Source organism: Zingiber officinale, chromosome 6A (genome assembly GCF_018446385.1).
Source record: "Zingiber officinale cultivar Zhangliang chromosome 6A, Zo_v1.1, whole genome shotgun sequence".
Taxonomy (NCBI): domain Eukaryota; kingdom Viridiplantae; phylum Streptophyta; class Magnoliopsida; order Zingiberales; family Zingiberaceae; genus Zingiber; species Zingiber officinale.
This window is the reverse complement of record NC_055997.1, coordinates 34,026,759-34,036,719: the sequence shown is the minus strand read 5'-3', so window position 1 is coordinate 34,036,719 and position 9,961 is coordinate 34,026,759. Positions and strand designations below refer to the sequence as shown.

General features: G+C 33.3%; 1 pseudogene; it reads right to left on the bottom strand.

Annotated features, from left to right (window-relative positions):
- Nucleotides 1–255: 255 nt before the first annotated feature.
- Nucleotides 256–399, bottom strand: LOC121999048 (annotated as a pseudogene).
- Between the last annotated feature and the right edge of the window lie 9,562 nt (nucleotides 400–9,961).

Here is a 9,961-nt window from a genome sequence, read left to right as displayed (position 1 = left end):
TTCCAAACCGTGAACAAAAATTAACTTAAAAGATTAAGATTAACGATCGATATTTCAAAATTGAATCATAATCGTGCTTACTTGTGCTATTTACATGTGTAATATAATAAATGCGCATGCTGATAACTTACTCTCTTAACTTATTCTCTATTATAAAAAATTAATTTAATTTTTTATATTATATATTAAACTAAGAATAAATACTATATTTAATCTTAAGTGATAAGATCGTCCATAAATTAGGTAAAAGTCGGGTGAAGATGTGTCAGACCCATGCAATAGTGCAATGTTAGGGTGACGCTCAAGAATTCTAGCAACAAGCTATTACAACGAACTCCTTCTTATAAATAATTAATTTAATATCATATTTGATCTTAGTAAAAAAATTAAGAAAAGTACACTTTTAACATCATCGACTTAAGGTATTTATAAAGCTTCTCTACTAGCAGTGTTACCAATTCTAAGATGTCAAAATAAAAAGAACTTTAGATTTTTAATTATTAATATGAAAAATTCTTACTAATACGTCGAGCTGAATCTCGAACTCTAAATCATTGATTGATGTGTTTATAGAAATTACTAATAAAATTTAAAATTATTTTCGATATACATAATAAAATGGCATTAACATATTTTTAGATTTCAAAAAATTAATTAATAAAAAGAGGATATTAATTAATAAATTATTATTATTTTCTATTAATTTTTATTAATGGATTCTCCGCACGTGCTTTGTTATTATTATTGTTATATCCATATTATAGTTCGTAGGGTTACAATCTTACACAGTATGGATTTAGGATTAGAATACGATCAGTTAGGATCGGATGGTATTTGATAGGATGATTAAATTAATAATACAGATTAAATGATATTTGATTAAAATTTTATTTATAATAAATTAAATTAAATTAATAATAATATTGTTAATGGTAATTTTTAATTAGGATTTGAGAAAGCCTATCAAATTTATCCCTATTAAGTTGGGAAATTGAATCAATTAAGGAAAGTTAAATTAAATTTCTAAAGTTCTTTTCATTTATCACTGATTCCCCCTCATCCCATGTGCATATCTTCAACAGTCGAATTTCGATAAGGTCGAGGTAAATATCTTCTTTATGTATTAGTCACTATTCCAAATACTAATAGTCATCCATGATTTATCTCTTCCATGTTGACCCTGGGACGAATTGACAAGGATACTAGGACAAATGTATACATCTTTTATCATCATGTCTTCATCAGTCGAACTTCTCTGCTTGCCCCTCGTGAGCCGTCGACAGCCGGACTTCCCTCTTTCCCTTGTGAGCTGTCAAAGTTTCCCTCTCCCACATTGCAACCCATTCCCCGTGCACCCCCTTCCGTAAATTGTCATCCCACAAGCCTAGATCTACTGGTCCTAGATCAGAAAATTGACCACTTGTAATAGGGATTAGATCGTGACCGTAATTCAATTAGAATTAGTTGTGCATGATTCCTCCTTAGGTTCCGTTTGTTCGATTATATTTTAATTTGAGTCGAGACAGATAGCCGGAGGCCATTAGCTCGCATGCCCTTAGTTCATGTTCAATTAAGGTTTTCTTCTTGTGCATGCCCAAGTTCATGTGTTCCTCTCTGCAAGGCATCAGTACGGTGTTGCTACTCCACTGTCATTGCTCGCTGACGAGTACGTTTCTTGTGGTTCTGCCAAGGAGGAGAAGAATCATCTATCACGTAAGATCGTGTGATATAACCGATATTATACGATTTCGACTATTCTCACTAAAAATAAGTAGCAAATAGCGATGAAATTGACAATGACCATTAAATTTCCATTGCTCAATAGCAACAGAATTGTTAATCACTGCCATAATTAGCGACGGAATAAAACTATCCGTCGCTACTCCAAATAAATTTAGCGATTGGGGCAATAAACAAAAATATTTGCCGTCAGTTTAGCGATGGATGGGTGATGCCACTAATAGTGATAGATAATTAAATTATTCATCACTATTAGCGACGGATTTGTAAAATTATTCATCTGTTAGATATAAATAATTAGATAGTATGTCGTTATTTAAGCATCCATGCATCTACTTTGCCCAACCATCTTCAATTTTGACAGATAATCTATAGTGATGGAATATTAAAAATCTGTTGCTAATAGCGATGATTTATTTAATTATCTGTCGCTATTAGTAAATGATTTTTAAATAAACAGACACTATTAGCCATGGTTAATCAAATAAACCGTCGTGAATATCGACGGATAATTAAATAAACCATCACTATTAGCGATTGATTTTTAATATTATCCGTCGCTGATAGTGACATATTAATAAAATATTTGTCGCTAAATTTGAGATATTAGGTCTAGTGCGCCCGACTCTTTTCCTACACGTATAGTTCTCTTGCTTCTTCTGTCTAACGATCGACCCCTCCTCCTCCGACGATGGACTCCTCCTCCTCCGGCTTCTCCTCTAGCATTCAGGTACTCCTCTTCTCCTCATTTTTTTTCCTTTCTGATTTCTTCCCTGCTGGCCATTGCTGCCACTGCTCACCCGCGCCCGACATAGATGGGTTGCAGCAGCCACTAATTGCATGTAGACGCTAGAGCAGGGTTGTAGCCGCCATTGCCCAGCCACGGTAGCCAGAGCAGGGCCGCGGTCGCAGCCGCTAGAGCAGGGCCGCGGTAATAGCCGCTAGAGCAGGGTCGCGACCGCAGCCGCTAGAGCAGGGTTGCGGCCGCTAATAATCAACCTGAAGAATCCGTCCTATGGAGATATGCCATGAGATCTAATAATCTCTCTACAGTATAACTCAACTAATCAACTTGAGGAATCTGTCCTATGGGTCGATAAAAAGTGCGCAGGTTTGGTTAACTGATCATTGATTACTCAAATCGCATCATGTCCTCGCCATGTCCTAGATAATCACACAACAAAGTTCAAAGGGTCACCTAACATCTTGATTGAGAGTCTACCCATTAAGAGGGTATCTCCACAACTCTCATAATCGTACCCGTAAATGCCCCCCAACAAATATCGATAAAAGGTCAAACACTCTGATTCGACATATAAACTTCAAGACCTTGGATAAATGATCATATGGTCAAGGTCTTGAGTTACTTGATGGAGACAATGTTAGTTGAGTTGACTAACCATTGGTTTGTAACCTATCATACTACGATTGCTTTATTTAAGATTCGGAAACCTCTAGCAACGACCAATAGAAAAGGAGGCAAAGAAATACTAGCTCTCCATAACATCACAAAATCAACACCAAATGATGCTTTGCCTCTTGAAGATCATCTTCTATACATTATCACTAAGCAATGTCATAATCTCGCAAGTGATAAGTGAATAACTCCATCTTCTCCACATCATTGTGGGTCATATATCTCAATACACCATCGAGAAAATCTAACCATATCTGATCGGTCCATGAGTCAGGATCTCCCATGGAATAGCATTAGGCGAGTCAACTAACCATCGTCTTGTTAACCATTATGCCTCAATTCCTCCTTTTCAGGTTCAAGAACACATGATGACGAGCTATACAGAAAGAGGTAGAGAAATACTATCTCTCTAGAGCATCTCGAAACTATCAACAAGGGATGCTTTATTTCCCCGAAAGTCATCCTTTACATTTTACACCAAGTAACAGTCTAATAAATAAACATTTATCAGACGTAGCATCCAACTTGTCTGATATAGGGTATCAAATAAATAAACACTTATCTTACTTAGTGTCCAACTTGTCTGATATAATCCTCTTCGCATAAGCAGGACATCCTCATATCTTCAAATAGGATATGAGGGGTTTCTTAGTAGTCCATATCTTATATGTAGTTAAGATTGCCTTTGTCGGGACTCTGTTTAGCAAGTAAGCAGTTGTCATGAGTGCATAATCCCAAAAGGTTTTAAGAAGATTTTCATGATCCATCATTGACCTAATCATTTTTAACAAGATTCGGTTACGCCTTTCTGATACACCATTATGTTATGGTGTATATGGCAAAGTCCATTGAGACAATATACCATTGTCCCTTAGATAATCTTGAAACTCTTGAATTAAATACTCACCACCTCGATCGGATCGAAGTATCTTAATATTTTTTACCAAGTTGTTTCTCTACTTCATTTTTGAATTCTCTAAACTTTTCAAAGTCTTCAGACTTATGTTTCATTAGACACACACTCATAACGAGAGTGATCATCAATGAAAGTTATGAAGTAGCTATAACCTCCTAGTGCATGAATTGGCATTGATCCACATACATCGATATGTACGAGCCCAAGCAACTCGTCAACTCGTCCACCCTTTCCAAAATAAGGTAACTTTGTCATCTTACCTTTTAAACATGAATCACACGTATCTAATTCAAATGATTCAAGAACTACAATATTTTACAATTTGGTCAAGCGTTTCGTGCTTATATGGCCAAGGCAACAACGATATGAGTAAGAGGTTAATTGATTATTTAATCAGGCATGTTTATTGCTCATATCGATATTGAATGCGCCACTAGATATATCTAATGCGTAGATGTCATTGCATAAAGTTTCAATGTTATAAAGAACACCATTCAACGTTATATAACGACAATTGTTACTAAAAGTCAAATGGAAACCTTTTCTATTTAAGCAAGAAATAGAAACAATATTCTTTATTAATGCGGTAACAAAATAACAATTATCTAGTTCTAAGACAAGCCCACTACGAAGTTGTAACAAATATATTTTGATGGCCACTGTATCAACCTTTGCTCCATTCCCAACTCGTAGACTTGTTTCTCCATTGACGAGTCTTCTTCTATTCCTTAGCCCCTAAAGAGGATGGGGCATCAGATGCCTTATTCTCCTTCAGGAACTCGAGATAGATCTTGCAATTTCTTCACTAGTATCAAATCTTGCCACAATGATGGCATGGGCTCTTTGTGCTGGTTCTACTGCCTTGGCCTTTTTACTCTTCATCTTAGCTAGATATTTTAGTTTCCTCTTAGAACCTTTCTTGGAGGAGTCTACTAACATCATAGTTTTTTGTTCACCTTTAACAGAAGGCTCTACAGTCTTGAGCATACTAATCATCTTGGGAATGGTCAATTCTAAATTGTTCATCCGATAGTTCATCACAAATTGTGAATGACTTTTCAGTAAACTATATAGAATTAAGTCAATACTTAACTCATAATCCATTGTAAAATCGAGTGATGCTAAATGCTCTATGTAGCCGTTCATCTTTAGTACATATTGTACTACGGACGAACCCTCCTGCATCTTTAAGCAAAAGAGAAGCTTAGAGACCTAGAACCTTTTGGATCTAGCTTGCTCATCAAATAGCTCACGAAGATGATATACAAATGCTCATATTATTTTTGTAGTTCAGGGGGCATAGCATCTAGCATGATACAACTTACAAGTATAGAATCATCGTTATGTTTCTGAAGGGCCAACAATTGGTTCGCAGTTGTATCGGGATTAATACTTGTGAGAAGAGGTTGATCAAGGACATAAGCTAGTTTCTTAGTTTTGACAATAATTCTCAAATTTTGAAACTAGTCCAAGAAGTTTGGCGCGGTCAGTTTATTCGAGTCCAAAATTGAACGCAGATTAACAGAAGTTATAATTAAATGATTAACCTAGAAATACAAAAATGAGAATGTATGAGAGACATGATATTATTTATGTAAATAATTTACATAAAAATCCGTTTATTTATCAAATTCAAATACCCTTATTTTTGAATTCGGAAAATGGTAGATTTTCTCCAAGTGGGTTGATATCCACTATAGATAAGGATAACCTTGACTTTGGCTAACAAGCCATTCTTAGCTATAGCGATAGGTAACAAGTTTACCGATTGCATATCATTTATATGCAACTATCAGATTATGCTAGCAATTGATTGATCTTCGCATAAACACCGGGTTATTAACACATTAACAAGTATTCATCAAATGCATATCACCCAACTTAACCTCTATCCACATTGATCATGGCTTTGTCACAACAAATCAACGCTTCAAGTTTAAAATTGACACGTTAATCATGATATTATATCTCTATGGCTTAAACATATTTAATTTTAAGTTTGAGCTTGACTTTGTCCAACAACTCAAACAAGAACTTAAACTCTGGTTCTTACCATATTAATGAAAGGTGTAGGTTTTAATATTGAGTAATAGATTTGGTCTCATCTACGTCATGCAAATATTCTATCATGACATTATACGCATGACATAAATGATGACATGACATGTTGCACGCATGGCAAAAATGATGCATCGTACGCATGACATAGCATGACACATCACACATATGGTAAGATCTAATCACATCATACGCATGACAAAATCTAATCATGTCATAATTAAAGCATCTACATGACATACAATATGGTATGAACATGACATAAATTTGCATATGCTATAATTCTATTTTAGAAATAAAAATATATTATAAATCTAATTTTAATAAATCAAGATTTATCTAATCAAATTAGAAAATCAATTTCAATATTTAATTAATATATTTCATTTAGAATCTTTCTATCAATTAAGAATCTTTAATATTTTGGAAACAAATTTTCAAATTAATTTCCTAAAAATTTAGGAAATAAATAATTAATATTTTTTAATTTATTATAGAATAATTCAAATCTGTATTTTTTATGATTTTATAAATCATTTCAAATTTGGTATTTCCTAGTAATTTAGGAACCTTTCAAAAAATAGAATATTTAATAAATCCAAAAATTTTAGAAAAGATTAATTCTATAATTTAATTTAGAACATCTCAAATCTTATTTTTAATAATTTTTTAAAATCTTTTCAAATTTAGTATTTCCTAATAATTTAGGAAACTTTATAAAAATAAAATATTTTAATAAATCTAAAAATTCTAGAAAATATTAATTCTATAATTTAATTTAGAATATCTTAGATCTGGATTTTTTTAAAATTTTAGAATCTTTCCATATTTAGTATTGCCTAATAAATTAGGATTTTTTTAAAAAATAGATTATTTCTTAAAATTTCATAAAATTCTAGAAATTATAATTTCTAAATTAACAGAATATATATAAATTTAATTTTTTAGAATTATATCAGAAAATTTACAAAAATAGAATTTTGTAACAATTTAGGAAACTTCTAAAAATAGAAAAAGTCTTAATAATTTCAGAAAAATTCTAAAATTAATTACAACACTAATTACAAATCGTAAAATAATTTTATGATCATGTTGAAACACGATCAGACTTTGATACCACTTTTGAGATATGCCTGATGCGGGTACGTGCTAGAATACGTTTCATAAACATGTGCAGAGGAAAATAAAATAATAATTCCTAATTATTACATTACACACACAACACGTATACAAGGATACAACATGCCAAACATGATCGCATAATTAAAATTTTACGGGAAGTAAATTTATGCTAGGTATACCTTATGGATGACCTGTAACGAGAAGAGCATCAACCATAGCGACATGTCGAATCTTGCCTCTATTTGTATCCACACCGAGCTCCTCAAGACAACTCCTTGAGTACAAGATTCTCCTTCGGAAGTTACTAGCCACGAGCGAAGAAGAGGGAGCAAAAGGAAGAAGAAGAGAAGCACACAAGGGAGAGTTTTCTCCCTTATGGTGGTCACGACAACAAGAGGGAGCACCCTCTTGTACCTAATTCTCTCCCAATTATATTTATAAATTGTCCTCTTTAATAAGTTGGATTAGAAAGCCCAAATACAACCTATTATCCCTTAACCAAAAATTATCCCATTAACCCCTTGGTTTGGTTCACAAGTAAACAACGTTGGTTAATGACTAATTCATGATTAAACCAAATATGATTCAACTCTACCATAAAAGATATAGATCATCCGTGCTTCCAATATGACAAATATTTCCATATTTATTTTATGTATGGTCCAACCAAACATTTATCTCTTGATCTAATAATTCTATTCTTTAACTTGTTTTATGTCTTTTAGAGACTCGTTAGTGCATGTAACCCAATAGGTTCCCGGCTTATCTTGGTCATCCATCAATAACTACTTAATTATAGAATGATCATGAGTGATACCTACTAGTACATCATAATCATCAATTAGCCAGAAAATCATAGTAGATCTTAGAACTAATTCTAAACCCTTCAACAACTACAGTGAGTCGTGCCTTGTTAGTTTCACTCGTCTTAAACTCACTTACTTCAGGACATAGTCTATATGTCTGCCCCCACTAAACTGACTATGTCACACCTAGCCCAAGTAATATTTTCTCATTCTACGGATTCAAATTACTCGTACATGTATCTAAGAGTCTCACACTCTTAACATGTGATACTTAGATCAAAGATTTTGAGTAATAATCCTAACGAGTGGCCATAGGTTATACGTCTCTGTTAGAGTGTATACTAAAAGTCTAGCTTTTTGTATAAACATATAAGAATCACATTGGTCAAATGCCTATATTTATGCTAAGTGTAGTTGTCCATTTAATTTATATTGTAAATAAAATGGTGTGAGGAGACACACATAAGATCATGTTATCAGATCCTTATAAATTATAAACAGTTGCTCACAACTAAGATGGAATGGGACAAACCATTGGAGTGGTTGTAGTGTAATTAGGTATTAGTTTATCTTGACTAATAAATTGCACTAGTACACTATGAGTGTATTGAGTAGGGACAATTGAGTAGTATCTTTTTATACTGACTATATAAAAGAACAATACCTCTGTTATTATGGAAGTGTGTAGTCTTAATCATGATATAATAACAAGCACATATACTCAGTATTTATTTCTTTGATTTATCAAAGGGGGTGATTTGGCTCGTTAAATCAATAGGTCCGATAAGTTGGTAAATGATATTATTTATATGGTGTGTTATTGATTATAGAATGAAACTGTGTCCTAGTAATCTAGGTTGATGATGCTCCCTTGAGGAGCTCATAAGGATTGTCATGTAAACCCTGTAGGTGGATTTAATCCGACATGATGATAAGGTTGAGTGGTACTACTCTTGGAGCTAGATATTAATTAAGTGAGTTGTCAGTAACTCATTTAATTACTGGACATTCTATATCTTAAACACAGGGAGACTAACACACTCATGATAATAAGGAGCCCATATAGTAATATGGGATTGGTGCTGCAGTTCAATAATAACTCTTTAGTGGAATGGGATATTATTGATGAACTCGAGTTGGGTGTTCGGGGCGAACACGGGAAGCTCAAGTTCATCGAGAGACCAAAACCAATTCCTCCTCTCTGTCCCTGTCGTAGCCTCTTAGTTATAAAGTCGTATACCCACTTATATACACCTTCTTACCCATCCTTAGGTGGCCGGCCAAGCCAAGCTTGGAGCCCAAGCAAGGGTCGGCCAAGATAAGCCTTGGATGGACCAAGTGGTGGTCGTCCCTAGCTTGGAGCCCAAGCTTAGGTGACCGACCACATAAAAAATAAAAGGAGTTTATTTTAAAATCTTTCCTTATGTGGAAACCATGGTTTTAAAAGAGTGTTTAAAATTTAAATCTTTCCTTTTATATCTTTCTACAAAAGATTAAGAGAAAGGTTTGATATCTTTCCTTATTTGTAGTTAAAAGGAAGATTTTAATTTTTGATAAAACATTCCTTTTTTGTAACCATCCTCATCATTCTAAAAGAGAATTTTAAAATTTAAATCTTTACTTTTATATCTTTCTACAAAAGATTAAGAGAAAGATTTGATATCTTTCCTTATTTGTAGTTAAAAGGAAGATTTTAATTTTGGAGAAAACTTTTCTTTTTGTAATCATCCACATGTTTTAATAGAGAGATTTTAATTTATAAAAGTTTCCTTTTATAACCAACCATGAAGGGAATTTTTAAAAGAGAAATTTTTATTTTAAAAATTTCTGGAAACAAATTTGGAAGTTTTAACTTTGTGTTTAAAACTTTCCTTGGTTGGAGGAGTTGTAGGGACCGACCAC